The sequence below is a fragment of the Lissotriton helveticus genome, chromosome 4_1, assembly GCF_964261635.1.
Source record: "Lissotriton helveticus chromosome 4_1, aLisHel1.1, whole genome shotgun sequence".
NCBI classification, from domain to species: Eukaryota; Metazoa; Chordata; class Amphibia; order Caudata; family Salamandridae; genus Lissotriton; species Lissotriton helveticus.
Window position 1 is genome coordinate 297,770,864 of NC_136063.1, and position 27,025 is coordinate 297,797,888.

The window sequence follows — 27,025 nt, forward strand, 5'->3', positions numbered from 1 at the left end:
AACTTTTCACAAAAAAAGAATACTAAAAACATTAGTGAGGAGTGGGCGCTAAAGTTCTACATTACAATATTTCCAAGTCGATGGGCGAGCCATCCTGGCTTGGGGCTTTAGAGCTAGGGCTTTAATGTTTGACTTCTGCGATCTCATCAATAGAGTAAGTTTGTCGTTCTTTTTGTCTCCTCTTTACAGGGTCTTCTACGGTGATTTTCCCGGATGATATATTCCTGGCCAGCAGTTTCCCTCAGAGAGAAGAGAGGCTCAGGTAAGTATTTTGGTTATTTACTTATACTAATGTGGGAAAGGGCGTGTGGGACCACCAATGCCAAAATCAAATAACCATTTTTGTTATAAGGAAAGTTGACCCCAAAAGAAACATAAACAGTGAGGAGGTAGGGAATCGTGATAGGAGCCAAACGAGGAAGGTGTGTATATTAACTCTCATACACAGCTGAAGCACTTCTCTCAGTGCGCTTCCCCGTTCCCTCCCTGTCTCTCCCGATCTCTCCCCCCGTCCCCTCCCTGTCTCTCCCGATCTCTCCCCCCGTCCCCTCCCTGTCTCTCCCGATCTCTCCCCCCGTTCCTTCCCTGTCTCTCCCGATCTCTTCCCCCCTCTCCTCCAGTACCCTCATAGGCACCCACGCACCTTTGAGAGCCGTTGCTCCACTCCATATGGGCTGTAAATAAAGGATGGGGGAAACATAAGACGGAATACAGTCTTTTCCGTCAGTTTCGGGTTTATCTTTATAGACTAGTGACTTCCTGAAACATCCCACCCCCAGTTTTTTCCTGTTCAGGGAAACCTATATTGCGTGAAAGGAAGTCAGCATTTCCATTTTCAGCTCCCTTCCGATGTCTTATATCAAAGGAATAGGGTTGTAGGGACAAGAACCATCTCAGAATTCGTGGATTGTTATTATTGCGACTCATCCACAACAGGGGCGCGTGATCTGTATACAGGGTAAAGGGTGTTCCTTCTAAGTAATAGTGCAACTTGTCCACTGCCCATTTGATGGCCAAGCATTCCTTTTCTTTTCTTTTTTTAAAACAGATTTTATTAATTGCATGAGAATTAGAACAAGCAATGCTCTGAACACCAGAGACAATCACTAGTAGCAAATTGCAAAGCAGTAAAACATGCAATTATTCGGTAACGGTCAATCAATGATATGCAAAAAAAAAAAAACCCAGGATCCAATTCCCCCCCCCCCCCTGCCTCCCACCTACCTCCGCCCCCCCAACCCTCCCCTCCCCCCGCGCGCGCCGCTGCAGAATCCACCCATATGGTATTGAGGACATGAACCTCTTGCCAAGTGTGCCACAACATCCGCCCAGACCTTGAGCTATCGGGCCATCAGAGGAGCTGGAATGCATCTTCCTCAGGCGGCGGGTCCAGTTCCAGACCCCAGCAGTCTGCCCACCGTTTCCAGATCTTATATGTGGCCAGGGGCTGTCCTCACAAACACTATATTGGCTGCTCCAGACCCATGCAGAAGTCCATCCCATTCTGCCAAGCCATAAGTGATGGGGCTCGGGGCGCCTTCCAGGACCTCGCTATGTCCCGTTTAGCCAGGGTTAGTCCCAGCAAGAGAAGATGCCGCTTATAGCGATTACCCCCAACATCAGCCATCACGTGGAGGAGTGCCAGCTTTGGAGTTCTCGGGAGTCTCCAGGCCAGGGCCTCGTTCAAACATCGGAACACCCCCTCCCAGAACCTCTGTAGGACCCTACACTCCTACACAGTGTGCAGCAACGTACCTACGTCTGACTCGCATCTGAGGCAATTCGGGGAGGCTATTAAACCCGCCCTCCACAGGCGCTGCCTAGTGTAATAAATGCGATGGAGGTACCGGAATTGCACTAGTCGCAAGCGCACGGAAATGGCCGCTCCCCTGGGTCCCTCCAGTGCCTCAACCCAATCTTCCTCATCAAGCTCCCCAACATCCTGTTCCCAAGTCGTTTTCAGCTGTGCCATGTCTGTAGAGCTATGTCACACTAAGGTCTGGTAAATACGGGATATCTTCCTGTCAGGCAGCTCCCCCATAAAAAGCTGGGCTTCAATGGGACTAAACTCAGGTAATTCCTCCACCCCCTGGAGGTACGGGGTAAGTGCGTGCCGGAACTGGAGATATTTGTAGAACTGGGTACGGGGCATCTCAAATTCCTCCCGTAGAGAGTCGAAGGACTTAAGGACACACCCTGACATGACATCGCCCAAGGAGGAGATGCCAATCGTGTCCCACTCTCTAAAGCCCACCAAGGCTTACTCGCGCCGCTGGCATCGCGCCTTAAGAGCTGTGAAGGGCTCAGTTAATCGCGCTGTTCTTCCTACTGTCCTAGGGTCGTATTCTTAGGCCGGGGAACTAGCTTAGGCTCACCTGCATTTTAATAGGAGTTTCACCCGCTCTTGGCGGGATACAGGTAGTTTAGCGGGTCCGACCGCCATCTTGGGTTGGGGCGAAGGCTAGGAGCACTCCGGGTGCCATCTTGCTGAAGGCAAGGGACGCTGGAGGCGGACTTCCGCTCGGTCTAATACCTTATAAGGATGGAAGACCAAGCGCTCAGCGGTCACGCGCAGTGGGCGCGACGTAGGCGCGCCGGAGGTAAGCCCGTTTGCGCCCGTTTGCGCAACGGGCGCGCCTAGGGCCGCTACCTCTGGCTATCCGCACCCTCCCCGCTTGGTTTATTCTCGGATGGACCTGTTGGACCTTAGACCGTCTCAGGCTCCCCTGACACAGAGGGCCACTGCTCCATCCACGTCCCAATCTCTGTCTTGTGGGCTGCTTAACGTTCGGTCGCTCTGCAAGCACTATACAGAGATTGCTTTCCTGATCGATTCTTCAGGGCTGGACGTGCTGTTCCTAACCGAAACGTGGACTCGGGAGGATTGTCTAGTTGAACTGGGATTGGCTTGTCCCCCAGGTTTTAAAATCATTTACACCCCTCGGCCGAAGAACCGTGGTGGTGGAATCGGTATCATCTATCGAGAAAGGCTGGGTCTCTTCCAGCTTAAAATCGGCGAGGTATCGGGCTTTGAACTGATGGGGTTCTCCATTAAAGATCTGGAGAGAACATTGATTACGGGGGTGCTGTGTTATCGGCCACCGGGCTCGGCTCCCTTTCTATCAGAGTTCCTTGACCTAGTGTACGATTTATCCAACACCCACTCTAAGCTGTTAGTCCTGGGTGACTTCAACTTATGGCAGGGGGGTCCATCAGATGGGGCGTTTATGTCACTTTGCCAAGCTCTTGCTGACATTCAATTGCAGCAACTGGTCCGCTCGGCGACCCATAGGGGAGGCCATGTTCTGGACCTGATTTTCGCTGTCGCTCAATCAGTAGTGATCAACGATATCCTATGCCAATGCTGGACCGACCATGCGCTTGTGGCTTTTTCCCTCTGCTTAGGGGATTACTCCTCTGAAGGCGCTGGGGTAGGACTTTCGAAACTGGGTAGACCTTGGTCCCGACTACTCAGCTCATTTCCACTGCCCTCTCTAATACCTGATACTTTCGCTTGAGTAATTCGGTGGAGGAAAGCTATTCCACTTTGTGCCGGTCCATTATCGACTCGCTCGACAAAGTGGTGCCCCTCCGCAAATCTCGAGGGAGAGTGAACCGGGCCTCTCCCTGGTACACGGAAGAGCTACGACAGTTGAAGTTGAGCTGTAAACGTGCTGAGAGAGCCTGGAGGAAGCAGTACTCCACCTCGGCAAAAGCCTCGTTCAGGCTCGCACTGCAAAGCTATAAGGCACAGATTAAGCTGGCCAAGGCGGCCTTCCTGGAATCCTCCTTGAATCAGGCGCCTAATAAATCCCAAGCCCTGTTCAAAATTGTCAGGGACTTGTCCCACCCTGTCTGCGTGGCTAATACGGTCCGTGCGTCGCAGGCTTTGTGCGACTCGCTGGCGGATGCTTTCGAGGAGAAGACTGCTAAGATCTTGGAGGGCCTAACAAACCCCTTGCCTGTCGCTCTCGGCTTGGGAGCTCCGGTTGACCCGCTCAGTCGACCCCAGCCTACTGCTTCTAGCCTTGGCTTGGGAGCTCCGATCGAGTCACCCAGTCGACCCCGGCCGACTGTCCCTGCTCTCCTCTTGGGAGCTTCTGGTGTGGGAGCTCCGGTTGGCCTGCCCAGTCGACCCCAGACTGGTGCCTTTGGCCCTAGTGTGGGAGCTCCGGGCAGCTCACCCAGTCGACCCCAGCCGAGCGCTCCTGTCCTCTGCTTGGGAGCTCCGGATACCCCCTCCAGTCGACCCCAACTAAGGTTTTTCCCCTTTCCTTCTTTTGAGGAATTCTGTAGTTTGGCACATACGGTGACCTCGGGCTCCCCGCTCGACCCACTGCCTCCCAAATTTTGGAAGGTTTTTCACGCAGAACTTTATCAGCCTTTGTTCTCGATCTGTCTCCAGTCCTTGGAGTTGGCATCTGTGCCAGAGTGCTGGAAGTTAGCAGTAGTGTCACCTCTGCTCAAGAAACCAACTTTGGGCTCGGCCTGTCTTTCCAACTATAGGCCAATCTCTTTGCTCCCTTTTCCTATCAAGATTCTGGAAAAATGGGTGACTCGCTCACTCTCAGGTTTCCTGGAGAACATCGGCTGGTTCGATGAGGCCCAGTTTGGCTTCCGCCCCGGGCACGGGACAGAGTCCGCGCTGGTAACCGTATTGGACAATCTTCGTTCGCGTGTCGACAGTGGTCGAGCAGCCTTTTTAGTGCTGCTCGACATGTCGGCCGCGTTCGATACGGTTTGCCATCGGACCCTTGTCAGGAGACTGGAGGAGTGCGGGGTCATTGTGAGGGCGCAAGAGACTGGCTGATATCCTATCTTGGCGGCCGGAAACAGTGGGTTTCACTCCCCCCATTTCGCTCTGAGCCAAGGAGTGTAGGACAGGGGTTCCACAGGGCTCGGCCATCAGCCCTATACTTTTTAATCTGTACCTTCGCCCCCTAGTCCAGCTAATAAAATCTCTTGGTGTCTCTGCTTTTAACTACGCCGATGACACCCAGCTGGTCTTTTCTCTGGAAGGGAACAATGCAGTTTCGCTGGAGACTTTCCATCGCTGCATGGCAGCCACAGCGGACTGGTTACGAGCTAACTCCTTACAATTTAATAGCTCCAAGACGAAGGTGCTCCATTGTTCCATAGACCGGATCCCGCGGGCTCTTCCAGAGAATTTTTGGCCTAGCACCTTCCTCGAGCCAGTGTTGGCTGCGGAATCAGCCCGTAACTTGGGGGTGATCTTCGGCCCAAACTTACAGCTTGACATGCACGTCAACAAAACTACCTCTACGTGCATGATGCTGCTGCGCATGTTGCGCAAAGTTCTGCCCCTTCTCCCTGCTCAAGCCAGGCCGGAAGTAGTTCGTGGTACCATACTAAGTCCTCTCGACTATTGTAATGGACTACTTCTGGAGGCCCCAAAAAACCTGATGGGGAAGTTACAACTGGTGCAGAACATGGCCGCCAAGTTGGCTCTTTCCCGCCCTAGGTCTAGCTCTTCTACGCTAGCTTTGAGACCTACACTGGCTCCCGGTACACCTGCGGGTACAGTATAAGGCTGCGTGTTTGGTGTTTAAAGCTGTGCATCAACAGGGTCCTATTCCTCTGCAAAATATGTTTGCGTGGTACTCCGCTTCGCGGCCCCTCCGCTCCTCTTCGGCGCATCTACTTGTAGTCCCGAGGTTCCAGAGAGTCAGGATGGGTGGCCGCTCCTTTAGTGTTGCAGCGGCCAAACTCTGGAACTCCCTGCCTTTTTCTCTGAGAAGCCACAGGGACTACTTTCCGTTCAGGAAAGCGTTAAAAACGCATCTGTTTCCAAAAAATGCTTGAGCGGATAAAGTGCATCTGTTCCGAGATCAAAGCGCCAGGATGCCCTTTGGGTGACAGGACTGCGCTCTATAAATACACAAATATATAATATATAAGGCAGCGAGCTGGGGCAATCTACCATTCCGCCACAGTGGGGTCTCCAACGTTAGGACATTCCACCACCCCACCCTACGCAGAGCCTGCCGCCATATCTGGAAGACCACCTGCGTAATAGACGGCAGGGACCTCCTAAGGGGTGCCGAATATAAGAGCGCATGCAATGAGGCAGTACCCATCAGGGCCCGCTCCACCGCGTAGGCGGGATCTCTCCTATCCGCGTACCACCAATCATTCAAAACCAGAAGGTGGGACGCCTGGTAATATGACAGGACGTCCGAGGTGGCCAACCCACCCGTAAACGTTGAGCGAAAGCAAGTCCGTAGGGCCACCCGCACAGCTCCCCCTCCCACAGAAAGCCACTCAACGCTGTGTTAAGACGCCGGAACCAAACCCGTGGGATCAGCACCGGGTGATTTTGTAATTGATATAGCAGGCGAGGAAGCGCCACCATCTTAACAAGCATTCCTTTTCAATCGTCGAGTATTTCTTTTCCCTTGGAAATAGCTTGCGACTTATAAACAGCACAGAGCTATATTGTCCTTGGTACACTGGGGAAGGACAGCCCCTAAGCCTGCTTCCGATGCATCATTCTGCATTAAGAACGTTTTTTTGAAGTTGGGTGAGACAAGAATAGGACTGCTAGTAGGGCTTCTTTGAGGTCATAAAACGCTCTTCCGACGGTTTAGGGGGGGGGTGTATTAGATACTTATTCTTTACTTCTTTCTTTAGCATGTCAGTTAAGGGTGGCACCATCTCGGGGTAATTAGGTATGAACCAACGGTAATAGCCGATTAAACTCAGAAAAGATCTAACTCCCTTTTTAGTAGTGGGGAAAGGAATATTCATGATTGCATTAATATTTGCCTGTTGGGGTGCAATGACTCCATCCCCTAGGAGATATCCCAAATACTTTACTTTGGTGAAGCCTGCCCTGGACTTTTTAGAATTAACATGCAAACCTACCATCTTGAGTGCTTGAAATAACTCTTTACAATGGGCAAGATGTTGTTCCCATTTGGGACTGAATATGATGTCGTCATCAATGTATGCTGATGAATAAGCTTGGTGTTGATGGAGTACCTTATTGATAAGCGTTAGAAAGTCACGAGGGCTCCGTGTAATCCGAAAGGTAACATTGCAGCATTTTTACAAAAGTTCCGATTTTGCTGGCACTTTTGTAAAAATAACTGCATTTTTACAAAAGTGCTGATTTCGCGGGAAACCGCGAAATCCTGAAGGGTCTGATTGATACATTACAAAATTAATTTTATAGTTACAAACTCTGTATTTCTTACTGTAAATTCCTAGAGTAGGATTTCTAAGTCCAGCATCTTGCGGGAACTTGGGAATATGGAGAATGATGTAGATAGCTTTGGTATGGCTAGGTGTTCATGTGAGTGAATAAGTGTATAAAAGTATTATGGAGGAGATTAGGTTATGATGATGGTGTTACAGCATGTTAAGCATAGATGGTCCAAGGAAACCATCTCGGGATTTACAGATTTTGCATAGGTGACATCTGAGTTGAGTATTTAAGGTAACTTGTACTGTCTGTAAAAGTCAGGAACAATTTAATTGATATTGCATATAAGTGGGATTTAATTATTTATTGCATTGCAAAAAAAAGGTTGCAAGAGTAATGCTGGTCGTCTCAAATGGATAAGACGGTTCTGTCAAAGTACAAGTACAAAGTGTAAATTACCTGCTAAAAATTTGAAATCTGCCAAGAAGCTAATAGTTCCAACAAACTTCCCGACAGAATGTGGGTAAAATTAGGTATTTCAGTTTTGGAACAGTTACATATGAATTCTAATGATGGGCGGGTCCCTTAGTTATCGAGAGAGGGAGTAGGAACTGATCCCAATGAAAATGGAGTAAATGTAGGTATACGAAGAAGCAGTGTGTAAAAGAAGACGAAAACTAGATGGGTGATGTCAGAATGATTTTATTTGGGTAGAGGTGTCAAAGTTGAATTGAAGTTTGGATTTTGTTAATCAGCTGTTATGGTGGGAACAAATAAGCATGGAACTAACAAAGGATAGCAGAGGTGGAGTCAAATACGGAAGCAGGCAACTTAAGGAAACAATTTAAGGTAGAAAGTCATGGTGTGGTTATGAGAGAACATGATGAACAGAGGCAATAAGATTTGGGCATCTTCTGTGTCTTAGGAGGTTTCGCATTCACTTTTGTAAAAATTGCGGCATTTTTACAAAAGTGCCGGTTTCGCGGCAAACCCGAAATACTGGAGGATCTGTAAATAGATCAACGTCATATCTTCCTTGCTATTCTCTTGAGGCCTCAGCCATTTATCCACAGCTGCTTTTAATCTGAAGAATACCGTCTTTGGGGTGTCTCGCGGATGACCCCGTTCCTTCCTAAAGCGCACCCGGAATGCTTCTGGATCCACCCCCAAGTGATCCATTATGACCTTCTTAATCTCTTTATAGCTTGTGTTCCCTGGAAGGTTTGCCACTTGATACGCCGCCTGTGCCTCCCCAGTTAGTAGCGGTGCGAGAACGAATGGCCACTTCGCTTCTGGCCACCCACAAGCATGAGCCCTTTCGAAATGTAAAAAGAACGTATCTGGATCTTCACCAGACTGATACTTTTGGAGTGAAATAGTAGGGTCGCCTGCTTGAGCACCCTGTCTGTTTGGAGATGACAAGGTCTGTCCTTCGGCCACCTTCTGAATACAGTCCACTTGTTGGGATAGGGAAGCCTTCAACATATCTCTATCTGCTTGGGCAGACGTAATTTGTCTCTCGATGGCCCATCCTAACTTCTCCTGTCCGCGGATCAGCTGTTGTATAAGGTTTTCCATTATGCCAGTTTAATGGAGGCTGCCCACTTTCTCCACCATATGTGATCATTTGTAAATTCGTGGAGCCCTCAAAAGACTTATTTAGGCTGTGGTTTGAATGTACTATTCTTTTATTTAAAATTATTTGTGCACAGACGAAAAGTAATGAGTTCTTGAAAAGTGTGTCCTTCTTTTTGTCTCCTCTTTAACAGGGTCTTCTATGGTGAGTTTCCCGGATTATATCTTCCTGGCCAGCAGTGTCCCTCAGAGAGAAGAGAGGCACAGGTAAGTGTTTTGGTTATTTACTTATACTAATGTGGGAAAGGGTGTGTAGGACCACCAATGCCAAAATCAAATAACAATTTTTGTTATAGGGAGAGTGACCCCAAAAGAAACCTAAACAATCAATCAATACATTTGTAGAGCGCGCTACTCGCCCGTGAGGGTATCAAGGCACTGAAGGGGGGAGGGGGTGCCGTTACTGCTAGAATAACCAGGTCTTGAGGTGTCTCCTGAAGGTGAGATGGTCCTGGATCAGTCGTAGGTGTGCGGGGAGGGAGTTCCATGAGGAGGGAGGGAATTGTGATAGGAGCCAAACGAGGAAGGTGTGTATATTCACGCTCATACACAGCTTAAGCACTTCTCTCAGCGCGCTTCCCCGTTGCCCTCCCTGTCTCTCCCGATCTCTCCCCCTCTCCTCCAGTACCCTCGTAGGCGCCCACGCACCTATGAGAGCCACGACCCTCCGGGACCGTGGCAGGACTCTTCGGCTTGGCTCTGCGACGGCTGGACTGTATTCACTTCAGTTGGTACGTTGTTCGTTCTCCTCCTCTCGCCGTCCCCTCTCTCTGTCGGAAACACGCCTCCTACAAATACCGCCTCTCCGTCGTTCCCTCGACTCGCCGGCGTCTTTTGCTCCGCGCCTTGTCCTTCCCTTTTCTCTTCGGAAAAAATGCTTCCTCCTTCCCCACGTGACCTCCCACGTGGGTGGCGGCAGTATTGCTCTTAAAGGTCCCGTATTCTTCGTTCAATCCTCTCGCACTGTTGAAAGGTATGTCCATTCCTCCACTCCATATGGGCTGTAAATAAAGGAGGGGGGAAACCTAAGACGAAATACAGTCTTTTCAGTCTGTTTCGGGTTTATCTTTATTCAGACTAGTGACTTCCTGACACACCCCACCCCCAATTTTTCTCGTTCGGAGAAACATGGCTTGCGTGAAAGGAAGTCAGCATTTCCATTTTCAGCTCCCTTTCGATATCTTATATCAAAGGAATAGGGTTGTAGGGACATAGAGGCGTCCAGTTTTGGGACTATGACGATAGGGGATTACCAGTTACTATGGGATGGCTTTGACACCTAGCTTTAACATAATGTAATGTGTAATGTAACCAGTTTTATAAAGCGCATGGTTACTCGGAGGCACATAGTTTCTATTTCATTGGTAACATCGTCCCTCCGGGCTGCTGGAATTCTATAGGGACGCTGTTTCACCACTTTCCCCGGGGGAGTAGTGATGGCATGCTCAACTAAGGTGGTTCTACCAGGGAGGTCAGAAAAAAATGGAAGAATAGGTTTCTAAAAGATGGATGGATTATTTTTTAATCAGAGCTCAGATTTTCATTTATGTTTATCTGATTCACAGAGGAGAGGAAAGATGCACCCATTTGGATATTTTTAGGGAGAGGTCCTAACCATTTAAAAAAATCTCTTTATATGATAGATTTGGGTCCTTTTTGGAGACAACTGTAACCGATAGGTCATAAGACCGATTTTGTCAATAACTTCATAGGGTCCTTTACACTCAGCCTGTTTATGAGGTAGGGTGGATGGTATGCGTACAATAGCCCAATCATGGAGGTTAAGCTGTCTCCATTTCTTCCTTCTGTTATAGTATGTCTGTTGTTGTCTTTGGGCTCATTTCAGATTGGCATAAGCAAATTCTCGTAGTTTTCGTAGACGTGATTTGAGAACTTTGGTGTACTCAAAGGTTTTGGGTGTCCTCTTGTGTTCCAGTGCCTCCTTTGTCATTTCCAATAGTGTTCTGGGCTGTCTTCCATAAAGAAGTTCGAATCGGGAGCAGCCCAGACTACTCTGGGTCTGACTACGGACGACAAAGAGAGCAAGGGGCAACAGCATGTCCCATTCCCTTCCCTCTGTGGATAATTTTTTTAAGGGTAAGCTTTAGTGTGGCTTTGTATCGTTCACACAAACCATCTGTTTGCGGGTGATATGCTGATTTTCTTATCTTTGATATGTTCAATGTCTTACACACTTGTCTCATAAGGCGAGACACAAAGGGAGTTCCCTGGTCTGTTAATATTTCTCTAGGAAACCCTACCCTGGAAAATAGTTCACATTTTTCACTGATATTCTTGGTGTTGGGTGTTCGTAATGGGAAAGCTTCTGGATATCGTGTGGCTTAGTCTATTATAACTAGTATATATAGGTACCTGTTGTGAGGTTATTTCACGCTTCTCTTCTTTCTTCCCCCTTTCCTGCTGTTCAGCCTTGTAATGTGTGGAATGTGTTGACTGCATAGAATGTTGGGAGCATGGGGTTAGGCAGTTGGTGTCAGCAGGCTGAGCAGTAAGGATACACTGCTCCTGGTGGGGCATACTTCATAGCCTATTTACCATCTTGGCTCTATCTAAGCTTCCTGTAACTGAACTACAATTAAAGATATACTTGGAACCTACAACCTGCCTTCCTGAAGATTCTTACTTTGCAACATTGGCAACGAGGATGGGATACGAACCCACGCGTGCAAAGCACAATGGATTAGCAAGCGCACAGTGTAATTCTGGTATTTATCAGTTGTTTTGCTTAAGGGTGAGTGTATCCCTTTATATTCGTGAAGGGTGAGTGTATTCCTTTATATTTGTGAAGGATGAGTGTATCCCTCCATTTTGCTTGTGGGTGAGTGTATCGCATGTTTGATTTTCTCCGACGGGTGAGTGTATCCCGCTACGCTCTTTCTAGACATTCATTTATCACGGTCATTCATGCTTTCCTATTGTTGTGTGTTGATGTCCTGCCATGCTTACCGTGCTGGTCCACTGTCTGTTTTACGGTGGATTTTTCTCACTCTTCATAGGTCTGCCGGAGACGTCTGGCGTTCATGTTTTGTACATGTTGTTCATTTTCTGAAGTTTCTTATTCTTCAGAGTTCCATCATGTTTCTTATTTCTCTTTGTGAGGAAGAGGGGGGTGTGCGTGTGCTTTCTTTTGTTGCATTTTTGTTATTTTAGGTGTTATTCCGCACCTTCTTTTTAATGCCATTGCTTATTATATGCTTCACATTTTCCCTCCTTACGCCACCGTTTATTTGGCGTTTTGTTCTGTTCTTTATTCATTCGTTTTAGGTGTAAAGGAAGAGGATATATTGTGAGGTTATTTCACGTTTCTCTTTCTTCACCCCTTCCCTGCTGTTCAGCCTAGTGATGTGTGGAATATGATGACTGCATAGAATGTTGGGTGCATGGGGTTAGGCAGTTGGTGTCAGCAGGCTGAGCAGTAAGGATATACTGCTCCTGGTGGGGCACACTTCATAGCCTATTTACCATCTTGACTCTATCTAAGCTTCCTGTAACTTAACTACGAATAAAGATCTACTTGGAACCTACAACCTGCCTTCCTGAAGTTCTTACTTTGCAACAATACCTTTTTTTTGTTGTAGGAAGGGGTCCTACCAAGTCCATGCCGATTCTCTCGAAAGGTTTTTTGACAATAGGAAGGGGTTGTAAGGGAACAGGCGGTGGTGTGTATAAATTCCTTTCTGGCATATTTGGCATTCTTTACAATATCGATCTAAGTTGGCGAATATGCCAGGCCAGTGAAAGTATCTTATTACTGTTTGGGTTGTTTTTGCTGCTCCACTATGACCAGCCAAGAAGAGATGGGCATGAGCGAAGAACATAATTTGTTGCCAGAATCTCTGGGGGCCTACCAACTCTAAAGGTTCCTCAGGAGTACCCCTACGGTATAATAACTCAGTCTTAATTTGAAAAAGGAGATAAGATGGTGATGCCGTGATGTCTTTGGCCTGTTGCCAAGCATTTTGAAGAGTGGGATCTTGACTCTGCGCAAATCGGAAGGTCCTGTCTGATTATCATGGGGCTTGTGTAAGAAGAACAGAAGATCGCACTGGAGCTTTCCTCAAAGAGTTCTTAAGCAAGATAGTAAACACAGAATTATCTGTCCCTAGGAGTACATGTTCTGGGAGGGTGTCCACTACCCTCACCTTTGTCTGTACAGTAACTTCATTGGGTAGTGTAATCGGGATTTTCGCTATGGGATCGACCTGGACGTCCCCATGTACACAATGTATCCGTACCTGTTCATTTGGACAAAGTTGGGAATCTTTTACCAATGTTTTGCACACAACAGATTGTCTACAGCCTCAGTCTAAAAGGCCCCTGACTGTATATCCGTTTACAATAAGACTTACAAAGAAACAGTAACCGCATTCCTCTGTATATATAGAATGCTGGTAGGTACACAGCTAACGTCCATTGGTTCTTCATGGTTCTTCTTCTGGGGGCAGAACCTGGCTATATGACCCCACTCTCCGCATTCATAGCACTGCGGGCCTCAGTGGGGGGGGCGTTGCCAAATGGCGACGGAGTAGGACATGCTTTTCTGTCGCTCCGGCGCCGCCTGAACAAAGCTTTTTCTATCGCCCCTTCGGATGCCCATCTGCGCTGGCCTCGGGGGTCTGCTGTCCCCCCCTCACACTTCGGACTCTGACGGGGTCCCTATTTTTGCGCTCTGGGGCGGCTCTCCGTCCTTTCTTGATGGCACGGCACTGATTCGGCGGAGGCCCGGCGGATCTGTATGACTCGGGCTGCGGGGGCTGCCTACTGCCCTGTGGTGCCCCGGTTGCTTGGTGGGGCGCCTGCCGACACGACAAGAGCTGCGGTGTACCAGATTGAGCGGCGGGCCCGGTAGTAGAGCAGTGGCACGGTGGGAGCGGTGACTGGCCCAGGCAGTGGCCGCCGTTTTGCCGCTCCGAGGCCCTGGGCTGCGTGAGGAGGTGAGGGGGGCCGGGGAGCAGCCGTGACCTAGTGCAGTGCAGCCCGGCGGTCCCAGTTATGCAACGGCGGCTGTTGCACCCCCTGGTGACCGTCTAAATACTCCTGGTATGCTGCAGTGCGAGCCGAGGAGCAGGGACCAGTGAACCACGAGGTGAGGAGCGGAGGGACGGCTGGTGTGGGGCCGTGATCTTGGTCCGTGGGTCGGCGGACGGTGGGAGGCCTAGCGGACCGTGGGTGAGCGGAGCCTCGCTCCCTTCAATGCGGCTCTAGCGCTGCGCTGGTGACTGGGAGGCCCTGTGGGCCCTTCTCGACTGCCTGAGAGAGGGGCCCCGCTCTGTGTGTTTTGGAGCAAAGTGGTGCATCCGCCCTGAGAGACTGTAGCAGCGAGGCCTTCAGGCCGGCGGCGGGGGCGGGCGCCCCTCTTCTAGGGTGAGAGCCTGTGGGGAGTGGGAGGCCTACCATCGGCCTGTGGGTTGGCGGGCGGTGCCTCTGCATCAGGGTTTGAGCCCCGCTTTGGATGAGAGCTACGGGCGGAGTGCGGAGATGGACAGCTGCCCTGAGTGGGGCCTGGAGTTCTGCCTCTGTTCGGACATGGTGGGGGCAGCGTGTGGAGAGCCTCGTCCGCCTGCTTGATACGTACATCGGCGGACGGCGGTGTTGTGCAGCCCAGCAGCGGGAGACGGCGTTGTCGTGGGGGGGGCTCCGCTGCGCGTGGTGTGGAGTGCCCCCCCGTCCCCTCCCTCCTGGCATTCTGCTCTGCCTGCTGTCAGGATTCCCAGCTGCGCCCTCCCCTACTTGATGAGCTGGCACCACTGTCCTGGAATATGCACAGCCTCTAAAGGACTGGGTGGGGGCCCGACCACGCTGTGGCTTTCTTTCTTCCAACGGCCACAAGGTCTGCATAGTGTTGTGGCGCGAGGAACTACTGTCTGGGCTGGCGTTCGTGATCTGACGTGAGGGGGCTCCAGCTGTGTCCCCAAGGGACTGTTTGCACCTTTGCCCTGTCTGCGCGCTGCTATGCACAAGTCCTTGCCTGAGGTACGATGTCGTCCGCCAGGAACTGGAGGGATAAACCCCCTAAAAGACCTGCTTTAGAAGACAACGGGTCAAGCTGCCTCTCTGCCAGATGACCAATCCCTGCTACCTGAGGACAATGAGCTCCCGGCAACCAAAGCTTTCATGATAGAGCTGTTTTCTGCCATAAAGGAGGACATTTTGGAGCTTCGCGCGAGATGCGCCCAAATGTAGATGCCATGGGGGAGCGGGTGGCGACATTGGAGGAGCATGAACTGGGAGCTGCGGATGAAATCCACCAACTCCAGTATAATGTCCTACGCCTCACGGAACAAAACCTAGATCTCCAGGCCCACACTGAGGATTTGGAGAACCGGTCCCGGCAGAACAATATTAGAATTCGGGTGGTTCCGTGGAAGGGGGAGGGAGATAGCCTGCGTGAGTACGTTGGTGTGCTTTTCCGACAGATCCTCGGTGATGAGGAGGATCAATGAATCCAGACCGTGTTGGCTTACCGCGCAGTGCTAGGGCCCCTCCCCCGGACATATTGGTGTGTCCACGACTTCCAGATCAAAGAGAAGATTCTCCGGAAGGCCCGTGAACTTAACTCCATACAATTTCGAGGCCATCAACCGGCTCTTTTCCAGGACTTGGCGGCCTCCACCCTTGTCCAGCGTAGGGACTTTAAACCCATCACTAATCCCCTTCGTGAGCAAGGCATCCCCTACTCGTGGGGCCACCCATTTCGGCTTATCTTCAAACATAATGGCAAGCTTATACAGGTTAGTTCATTGGATACAGCCTTTAAGATCTTGGGGATGGAGCGGTCCGCCCCTCCACCTGAGGGCGTCGGACCTCCTGCTAGACGGCGTAGGCGCTCCACTGAATGGCATCGCGTTGAGAAGTCCCCTCCGCATGTGAAACCAGATGTGTCTGCAAGCCTGCTGGAGAGGGAGACTGCTGTTACTTCTGTTGCGCTGGTGACCGACAACTCTGGGGTCTCTTGAGGTCCACAAGACTGGCATTAGTTGGGTCTTTATCCGGCGCCGGAGGCAGGTTGCTCTCAGATGAGGATTTGTTGATTATCTCCATCCTTGTAAGATAGTGTCCTGTATCAGGAACGAGAAGTGTTACACGATGGCGCCATGTTCCCCTGCTAGGGCTGGGCAACTTCTGAGTCTCCTTCCTTTTTGTTTTTTCTTGTATTGGGGTTTGGGGTTTTGTTAGGGTTTTGGGGTTGTTTTTAGGGCTCTGCATCAGCTCTCCGGAAGGCCAGACGAGGACCCGGACCGCAGTTAATGCATCTTTGCCCACTTAGAACTGTTGGCATGAAATACCACATTAGCTATTCCCTCTCCTTTAGGTGTTATGCGTAGGGACTTAAAGATTGTGAGCCTGAATGTTGGGGCCTTAAACAGCCCTGTTAAGCGCTCGGCCATCCTTTCCCTATTGGAGAATGCGGAGGGCGATGTCTGCCTGCTCCAGGAGACGCATCTTCTCTCTAAGGATACTAGGCGGATGATGGATAAGCGTTTCCCCCTACAACTATGGTCCTCAGGCCCGGTGAAGAAACATGGGGTGGCGATCCTTTTTAGTGCACTTGCACACTGCAAAGTCCTTTCTCAGGTTGCTGACATTAAGGGTAGGTTTTTAGCTGTCCGCGTCCAATGGGGGGAGACGCAGCTAACAATAGGTTCACTGTATGCCCGATTGAACGACGAGCCCTTTTTGAGGGTGGCCCTTGCTGAGGTTTTAGCGTCTCCAGATGCATCGGTCCTAGTGGGTGGGGTTTTGAATATTGTAATGGACCCGGGGATGGATAGGTCCGAGCAGAGGTCCTATCAGTCAGAAGCAATGTCGCAGGGGGGCAGACAGTGGCTTCTTGAGGGAGAGTTGCATGATGTATGGTGTGTCCAGCACCCCCTAGAGCGCAATTACACCTACTATTCTGCAGCGCACAAGACGTACGCATGCTTAGATCACTTCTTGGCAACATCCTCTCTCCTTCCTCATTTATCAGCAGAGGCTATTGCACCACGCTCGCTCTCGGATCATGCCCTCATCTCAGTTCTTCTCACCTCCCATTGCCAACGTCCGCTGCCGCCCGGCTGGCGCCTTCGGGATTCCCTGCTCCATTCAGAATCAGTGGTCACACGAATACGGGATACTATCACCTATTATCTTGCAGATAATGACCTGGAAGGTACATCTTTAGCGTCGGTACTGGAGGCATTGAAACTAGTTGCACGGGTGGAGTTTATCGCGCTTGCGGCAACCTATACACGACTACGCAAAGAGAAGCGCGCGGAGTTGGACGAAGGAAGTGGGTGCCTTGGAAGCGATACATAAGAGGACGGGCCCCCGAGAGTTAGGAGGGAGTTAGAGACAAAACGACGCAGATAGAGCAGCACACGCCCTACTGCACTTGCGACACAAATTTTACCTCAGCGGGGACAAAGGGGGGAGGATGCTGGCGCATAGATTGCGGGCACAAGCTCAGTTGACGGCCATACAATCCATTAGAGACCGTCAGGCAGTTGAACAAACCACTGATGTCCTTATTGTAGAATCCTTTTGGCAGTTCCATCAGGGCCTGGTGTCTTTTGCTCAGCGCCTTGTTCTTCCCATCTCTCCAAGAAAAAATGCTTCCTCCTTCCCCACGTGACCACGTGGGTGGCGGCAGTGTTACTCTTAAAGGGCCCGTATTCTTCGTTCAGTCATCTCTCTCACTGCTGTAAGGTATGTCCGTTGCTCCACTCCATATGGGCTGTAAATAAAGGAGGGGGAAACATAAGACGGAATACAGTCTTTTCCGTCTGTTTCGGGTTTATCTTTATTCAGACTAGTGACTTCCTGACACACCCCACTCCCAGTTTTTTCCCGTTCAGGGAAACATGGATTGCGTGAAAGGAAGTCAGCATTTCCATTTTCAGCTCCCTTCCGATGTCTTGTATATCAAAGGAATAGGGTTGTAGGGACAAGAACCATCTCAGAATTTGTGGATTGTTACCTTTATTGCTATTCATCCACAACACGGGCGCGTGATCTGTACACAGGGTAAAGTGTGTTCCTTCTAAGTAATAGTGCAACTTGTCCACTGCCATTTGATGGCCAAGCATTCCTTTTCAATCGTCGAGTATTTCTTTTCCCTTGGAAATAACTTGCGACTAAACCGCACAGAGCGTTCTATATTGTCCTCGGTACACTGGGAATGGACAGCCCCTAAGCCTGCTTCCGATGCATCAGTCTGTAATAAGAACGTTTTTTTGAAGTTAGGTGAGACCAGAATAGGACTGCTAGTTAGGGCTTCTTTGAGGTCATCAAATGCTCTTCTGACGGTTTGGGGGGGGGGGGGGTGTACCAGATCCTTATTCTTTACTTCTTTCTTTATCTTGGAGTAATTGGGTATGAACGAACGGTAATAGCCGATTAAACCCAGAAAAGATCTAACTTAATCTTTTCCTGTTGGGGTGCAATGACTCTGTCCCCTAGGAGATATCCCAAATACTTTACTTTGGTTAAGCCTGCTTTGAACTTTATAGAATTAACATGCAAACCAGCCATCTAGAGTGCTTGAAATACCTCTTCACAATGGGAAAGATGTCCCCAATTGGGACCGAATATGGTGATGTCATCAATGTATGCTGATGAATAAGCTTGGTGTTGATGGAGTACCTTATTCATAAGGCGTTGAAAAGTCGCGGGCGCCCTGTGTAATCCGAAAGGTAACACTGTGAACTCCTACAGACCAGTGGGGGTACTGAAAGCTGTTTTCTCTTGGCTTTCCTGCCTCAGCGGGACCTGCCAATATCCCTTGGTGAGGTCGAGTGTAGTTATGTACTGAACTTCCCCTAGTTTCTCAATTAACTCATCGACCCTGGGTAATGGACAAGAGTCGAATTTTTGATATGTATTAACCGCTCTGAAATCTATGCAGAAACAGATAGAGCCGTCTGGTTTTGGAACTATGACAATAGGGGAAGACCAGTTACTATGGGATGGCTTTATGACAACTAGCTTTAACATAGTTTCTATTTCATTGGTAACATCGTGCCTCCGGGCTGCTGGAATTCTATAGGGACTCTGTTTCACCACTTTCCCCGGGGAATAGTGATGGCTTGTTCAACTAAGGTGGTTCTACCAGGGAGGTCAGAAAAAAGGGAAGAATGGGTATCTAAAAGATGGAGGGATTATTTTTGATCAGAGCTCAGATTTTCATTTATGTTTATCTGGTTCACAGAGGAGAGGAAATATGCATTCTCAGAGTAACCCATTTGGATATTTTTGGGGAGAGATCCTAACCAGTTTTTTAAAATCTATGTTTAAATGATAGATTTGGGTCCTTTTTGGCGACAACCGTATCCGATGGGCGTAAGACCTATTTTGTCAATCACCTCATAGGGTCCTTTCCACTCTGCCTGTTTATGATGTAGGGTGGATGGTATGCGTACAAGAGCCCAATCATGGAGGTTAAGCTATCTCCATTTCTTACTTCTGTTATAGTATGTCTGTTGTCTTTGGGCTCATTTCAGATTGGCATAAACAAATTCTCGTCATTTTTGTAGACATGATTTGAGAGCTTGGGTGTACTCGAAGGTTTTGGGTGTCCTCCTGTGTCTCCTGTTCCCATGCCTCCTTTGTCATTCCCAATAGTGTTCTAGTCTGTCTTCCATAAAGAAGCTCGAATGGGGAGCAGCCCCGACTACTCTGGGTCTGACTACGGACGACAAAGAGCAAGGGGCAACAGCATGTCCCATTCCCTTCCCTTTGTGGATAACATTTTTTTAAGGGTAAGCTTTAGTGTGGCATTGCATCGTTCACACAAACAATCTTTTTGTGGGTGATACACTGATGTTCCTTTCTGGGAGATGTTCAATGTCTTAAACACTTGTCTCATAAGGCAAGTCACAAAGGGAGTTCCCTGGTCTGTTAATATTTCTCTAGGAAACCCTACCCTGGAAAATAGTTCTAATAATTTTTCACTGATATTCTTGGTGTTGGGTGTTCATAATGGGAAAGCTTCTGGATATCGTGTGGCATAGTCTATTATAACTAGTATATGTAGGTACCCTTTTTTTGATTTAGGAAGGGGTCCTACCAAGTCCACGCCGATTCTCTCGAAAGGTTTTTCGACAATAGGAAGGTGTTGTAAGGGAACAGGTGGTGGTGTGTATAAATTCCTTTTCTGGCACATTTCGCATTCTTTACAATATCGATCTACGTTGGCGAATATGCCAGGCCAGTGAAAGTATCTTAATACTGTTTGGGTTGTTTTTGCTGCCCCACTATGACCAGCCAAGAGATGGGCATGAGTGAAGAACATAATTTGTTCCCGGAATCTCTGGGGGACTACCAAGAAAGGTTCCTCAGGAATACCCCTATGGTATAATACCCATTCTTAATTAGAAAAAGAATGGGTATTCGTGGTGATGACGTGATGTCTTTGGCCTGTTGCCAAGCATTTGCCCAAATCGGAAGGTCCTGTCTGATAACTATGGGGCTTGCGAATGAAGAACAGAAGAAGGCACTGGAGCTTTCCTCAAGGAGTTCTTAAGCAAGATAGTAAACACAGGATTATCTGTTCCTAGGAGTAGATGTTCTGGGAGGGTGTCCACTACCCCCACCTTTGTCTGTACAGTAACTTCATTGGGTAGTGTAATAGGGATATTCGCAATGGGATAGACATGGACGTCCCCATGTACACAACGTATCTGTACCTGTTCATTTGGACAAAGTTGGGATTCTTTTACCAATGTTTTGCGCACAACAGACTACAGCCTGAGGCTAAAAGGTCCTTGACCGTATATCCGTTTACAATAAGATTTACAAACAAACAGGAACCGCATTCCTCTGTATATAGAATGCTGCGTGGTACACAGCTAACATCCATTGGTTCTTCTTCTGGGGGCAGAACCTGGCTATATGGCCCCACTCTCCGCATTCATAGCACTGGGGGCCTTAAATTAGATTAGTGTCATTTTTGGGAGTGTGTTCTTTAGAAGGTTCCGAAAAAAGGCCTGTTTTTCTTCTCAATATGTCCGCGTCCCGAGCTGAGGCACGTGGCTTTTTCAGATTCATATACCAAGGTCTTCGGTTGTGCTTGGGCGAATGATGTATCCATTTCCACGGCTTGTTCAATAGATAAGTTAGTCTGTTGTTTAAGCCACCTTTGAGTAGGTGGTGGCATTGCTTCTAAGAACTGTTCTAAATAGATCAACGCCATTATATCTTCCTTGCTATTCTCTTGAGGCCTAAGCCATTTATCCGCAGCCGCTTTTCATCTGAAGAATACCATCTTTGGGGTGTCTCCCGGATGACCCCGTTCCCTCCTAAAGCGCATCCGGAATGCTTCTGGATCCACCCCTAGGGTATCCAATATGACTTTCTCATTCTCTTTATAGCTTGTGGTCCCCGTAGGGTTTGCCACTTGATATGCCTGTGCCTCCCCAGTTAGTAGCGGTGCAAGAAAGAATGGGCACTTTGCTTCTGGCCACCCAAAAGCCTGAGTGTACCTTTCGAAATTTAAAAGGAACGCATTTGGATCTTCACCAGACTGATACGTTTGGAGTGAAATAGTAGGGTAGCCTGCCTGAGCACCCTGTCGGTTTTGAGATGACAAGGTCTGTCGTTCGGCCACCTTCTGAATACAGTCCACTTGTTGGGATAGGGAAGCCTTGAACATCTCTATTGGCTTGGGCAGACGTAATTTATCTCTCGATGGCCCATTCTAACTTCTCCTGTCCAGGGATCAGCTGTTGTATAAGGTTTTCCATTATGCCAGTCTAATGGAGGCTGCCCGCATTCTCCACCGTATGTGATAATTTGTAAATTCGTAGAGCCAACAAAAGACTTATTCAGGCTGTGGTTTGAATGTATTATTCTTTTATTCAAAATTATTTGTGCACAGAAGAAAAGTAATGAGTTTTTGAAAAGTTTGTCCTTCTTTTTGTCTCCTCTTTACAGGGTCTTCTACGGTGAGTTTCCCGGATTATATCTTCCTGGCCAGCAGTGTCCCTCAGAGAGAAGAGAGGCTCAGGTAAGTGTGTTGGTTGTTTACTTATACTAATGTGGGAAAGGGTGTGTGGGACCACCAATGCCAAAATCAAATAACAATTTTTGTTATAAGGAAAGTTGACCCCAAAAGAAACAAACAGTGAGGAGGGAAGGAATCATGATAGGATCCAAACGAGGAAGGTGTATATGTTCACGCTCATACACAGCTTAAGCACTTCTCTCAGCGCGCTTCCCCGTTGCCCTCCCTGTCTCTCCCGATCTCTCCCCCTCTCCTCCAGTACCCTCGTAGGTGCCCACGCACCTGTTTGAGCCACGACCCTCCGGGGCCGTGGCAGGACTCTTCGGCTTGGCTCTGCGACGGCTGGACTGCATTCACTTCAGTCGGTACTTGGTTCGTTCTCCTCCTCTCGCCTTCCTCTCTCTCCGTCGGAAACACGCCTCCTGCAAATACCGCCCCTCTGTCGTTCCCTCGAGTCGCCGGCGTCTTTTGCTCCACGCCTTGTTCTTCCCTTCTCTCTTCTGGAAAAAATGCTTCCTCCTTCCCCACGTGACCTCCCACGTGGGTGGCGGCAGTGTTGCTCTTAAAGGGCCCGTATTCTTCGTTCAATCCTCTCGCACTGCTGAAAGGTATGTCTGTTGCTCCACTCCATATGGGCTGTAAATAAAGGATGGGGGAAACCTAAGACGGAATACAGTCTTTTCCGTCTGTTTCTGGTTTATCTTTATTCAGACTAGTGACTTCCTGGCACTATGTGTAGCACAACTGTGCAGGTTTAAACTGCAAATTCGACCTACCAAAATAACCCCTTTTTGATAGGCCTTATCCTGTCTTTTAAATATTGCTATGTTACCTCTAAGAAATGCTTGCTGCCCATAAGGCAGTGTACATGGTATTTAAAAATAGGACATGTAAATGTTTAATGTTAACATGTCTTTACAGTGAAAATGCCTTGAAAACTATTTTTTACTGTAGTAGGGTTGGCCGTTACACAGGAAAGCATTGGGATGCAATATTAAATATTAATATTGTATTTCAGGAATGGGGCTAGCTAGTAAAACAATTGAACAACAATTTTGAATTGTTAAAAAAAGTCGAATTCAATGGTGAAGTCAGATTTCTTCTACATATCATTGAAAATAAACTTCTAGAAACTTACCTTTGGTATGCATGAATTCCCTGGAAGCTTAATCTTAATTTTGCTCCCTCACTTTGGCCGTCAAAGAATTAGCATTTAAATAGGTCTGAATGAGCTGGTAATTTGTTGCCAGGAACAAACAAAAGGTTGTCCTGAATAGGCAGAGATGACCCTTATGAAGCTGATGGAATATGTAGAAGAAGCTGGGAGGATCCTCTTTGACATCCAAGTGTCAAGTGATGCTTGAATGTCACATCTTTCTTTAAAGGTCTGCTGGGGTTTTCATATGACACTGGGGGCACACTTCATAGAGGCCCCCCTGTAGTGTAGTTCCTATATTCCCAATAGGCTCTGCGCATTGGAATAACATATACTATAGATTAGACGTAGGACTGAGATCGACTAGGTCTCTATCAAATTATTAGACTTAATTGTGAGTGCCAGCTAGCTCAGAGGTCACTAGACACTTTCTCGAATAAACAAGAAGGGATTTGTGTCTGACAACTGCATAAACATGACAACTTTGTTTCCCCAGAATAAGAAATGTATCTCTAGAGTCGCTTAAACAATAGATAGTTATTTCACTCTGTCAATCGTGCATGCTTCGTTTCACCAGAGGTGCAGAGAAATAGAGACAGGCGTTTTCAATAAAAAGGTATTTATTGAACAGTCTTCTTTCTCATGCAGAAGAAATGAACTGCTACAATCGAAATACTGGTTGCAAAGTATAATGCGTACAGTAAGAAGAGTATTCTAAAATAATACTGTAAAAGCATGATATGGTTTCTAAGCCATAAAATACATAGAATACATACATTAATAAATAAAGACTAAAAGTACTCAACTGGTTCTTCTAAAGTACGCCTACCCCGATGTACCTAACCTAAGTCTAGTACAAGGGAAGAATTAAGTGAGGTGTAGCTTAGTTTCAGTATTCTTTGCCAAGAATCTATCCAAGAATTCTCTAAGGGTCTAATCAGCTCCGTACCTTGGTTTTAGAATGAAGGAGGTCTGGTATCTCTCTCTCTCAGGACTCGATTTCCCAGCATCCAGCAAGGGTGGCTTGGAAACACTGGAGCTGGATTTCTCGGCAAGAGAAAAGACAGCATCTGCTGGAGGGTCAGCTTCCTTTGGCACTTGCTTCGGCGAGCTGTCGTGTAGGTAGATAGTCTAACTGCTCCAAACCACCGTGTGTTTGCCTGGGCAAGTGTGGGCATATTTATACCTTGAAGGTGCAGAGTTTGACGTAAGGTTGAACATAATAACGTCATCAAAGACTCAGTTCTTTGAAAACTCCATGAGTTCTTGGACAAATCAATACTCAAGCAAGGGGAAGTGCCTGACTGCTGAAGCCTGGTTTTCCAAGAAATCGTTGTGGATTTTCAGAACTAGTGGAAGTAGCCATGCCGTATTTGGACTGCATAGGCTAAGTCTAAATATGGTTATGATTTCTATGCCCATATAAGGATAGGGTGATTTATACCTATATATGGGCATGAATCGGGAAAATTACACTAGGGTCCTAACTTCATATACAACACCCCTTTCGAGGGTAAATGTAAGTTGACACTTGGGTACGGCCCTTCCTTGTCCCTTTTGCTAGCCAGGCCCAGATCACCATGGCACTACAGTGTGACAGCTTGTTTGGCAGGTCTGCTTGCTTTACATACAACATTTGGGGCACACTTCAAAGGAGAGAAACAGAATGCCAAAACTATTGGTGTATATGCACTGTCTGATTGCTGAACATTCTGATTTTTCTGTCTTTTCTGTCTTTTGCTGTCTCTGGGTTTGTTGGTAGTACAGGGACCGTTTAAATCAGGATTTTAATATTATATATTGAGGGTGTCCCCAGGGGTCCTTCCCAGCCATAAACATGCTTCAAGGATAATTATGGCCTTTTCAATAATCCCCAGGGATCTTTCCCTCCTACAAGGGTGGGTTCGCATAAATGTGTAATCTCCGAGCATCCACTTCAGAACACGCCTGGATCTGTGCAAGATAAGAAGAGGAACCAATTTGTTGTCTGAAGAGCTTGGAAAACTGCACCTGCTCTCTCTGCTACCCAGGACAACAAAGTGGACTCCATAAGGCAGACCCCCTGTTAAAGCTACAGGTTCACAGCAAGCTAAAAGAGGACATTTTCTGCAATTACCCAGCTGACCAGTCGAAACTGGACAGAACCCTCCTGTTGGGCTCTCCCTCCTTGAGGTCCAAGGGTGCTTTAGAAGTGTACTACAATGGTGGTTTGGTACGTAAAGGACTAAAGTCGTAAAGTAAAATATTTGACCAGGGTGAACCTGGCTTGTGTATCTGACCCATGCTCCAGCGCAGCCATTGTTAAATTGTGCCTAGGTCCTGTTTTACTGTGACCAGTAACTATGAATTGGAGTTTGAACTTCTTGGGACTATTTTTATTCAAATCTTTAAAAATTCATATCACCAGTAACCCCTACTATGTTTTTGTCATTTTGTTTATTAAATTTTACACATACTTTTTTTTTTTAAGTTCAAGTGAAGGTTTATTGAAGAATTAAAATTGTTGTGAAAACAATACTTCGTACAAACAGTTATTTATCAATGCATAAAGGCATGAAAGAATACTTGAGAATGCTATTAATATACAAAAAACCAAGGCAATAAAAGTGTAACGTAGAAGAGGAGATGAAAAGCTTCATAGGTTATACTCTTACTTTTTAACTCATTTTGGTATTATTATTGTTTTACATTTTGACTCTATTACTATTTTAGTACTACATGCATACTTTACACATTGCTTCTTTGTTAAGCTCGTCTCCTCTATGCCATACCTATCTCTCCAGGACCAGTGGTGCAGGCCCCTAACTCTTCTGGGGGAAGTAGAGTTTGGACCTGTTGAGGTGACTCTTGAGGAGAAGGGTTTCCCTGGAATGTTTGTGGGACTGGACTTATAGGTGGATATCTTCCATCAAAAGGTGACCCACTGACATCCTGTTGACACACAAGTGCCCTGCAAATGCCCAGGAGGTGCACAGACCGAATATTGAGTTGCGATTATCGAAATACCATAATATTGAGTTGCAAATATCGTGATACAAGAATATCGACTGCAAGAATATTGTGGTCCAGAACATAGAGCTTAAGTTAGGAAATATTCAATCGAAGTCAGTAATATCATTTGTAAAAATATAGTTTAGAATATCAATTTTTATATTAGTGTGATGTATTTTGAAAGTATGTGTTCTAAAAATTTAACACATATATTTAAAAAAAAAAAGACTTATACAAAAAATTAGAAGTGATTAATTTTGTTAACATTTTGTGTTTTTTAGTTCTGTAGTGAGTTGTGGGTTTATAGGGGAGTAGGGTGGGAAGCAATTTAATTATAATAGGGAAATAATCATTGTTGTTAGTATTCATACATTTCTTATTAATTAATTATTGATTGGTATAATTTTTTTATCCATTAATTAATTGATGATTGTGTTTTTTTAGGAGCGGGTTGTGGGTTTATAGGCGAATAGGGTGGGAACTAACTTGATTATAATAAAGTAATTCATATTTTTATTGGTATTTATAATGCTTATGGTTTATTAATTGATTCTTTTTTTAATTAATTTAATTATAAAGTAATTTTATATTTATTAGTATGTATTTCTATTTTATAGTGTTTGTGGTAATTCATTTATTAATTATTGATTATTAATTAATTGGTAATTATGTTAATTGTGTAAAATATGTAGGAGTGGTTTGAGTTTATAGGGTAATAGGGTGTGAAGTAATTAATTTAACATTAATAATTAATTGCTGATTAATGGTAATTAATTACAAATTAAATATGGAAATTGTGTAATTAGAGATGTGAGTTTTGGGGTTTAGTGGTAAAAGGTAGGAAGTAAATTAATTTCAATTCGTTTTTAATTGATGATTTAATACTGTAAATTATTTATGGAAATTGTGTAATTATTTTTGGGTGTTGTAGAGGGTGGAAATTATGTAAAGTTTTAAAAATTAATACATATTTTCTAATTATTATTGATTTATTGATAACTTTTTCTGGTAAATGTTTACTTTTATTTTGTGTTGGGATTTTAAATAGGGGTATTTGAGTAAATTAATTTTTAGA

The 27,025-nt window shown here is 46.9% G+C and overlaps 1 long non-coding RNA gene across 1 annotated transcript; it reads left to right on the forward strand.

Moving 5' to 3' along the window:
• The first annotated feature begins 184 nt into the window (after positions 1–184).
• Positions 185–21,791, forward strand: LOC144827134 (uncharacterized). The gene is made up of 3 exons (XR_013610039.1): positions 185–262; positions 8,935–9,007; positions 21,734–21,791. It is a non-coding gene; the product is annotated as an uncharacterized LOC144827134 (long non-coding RNA).
• The last annotated feature ends 5,234 nt before the right edge of the window (positions 21,792–27,025 follow it).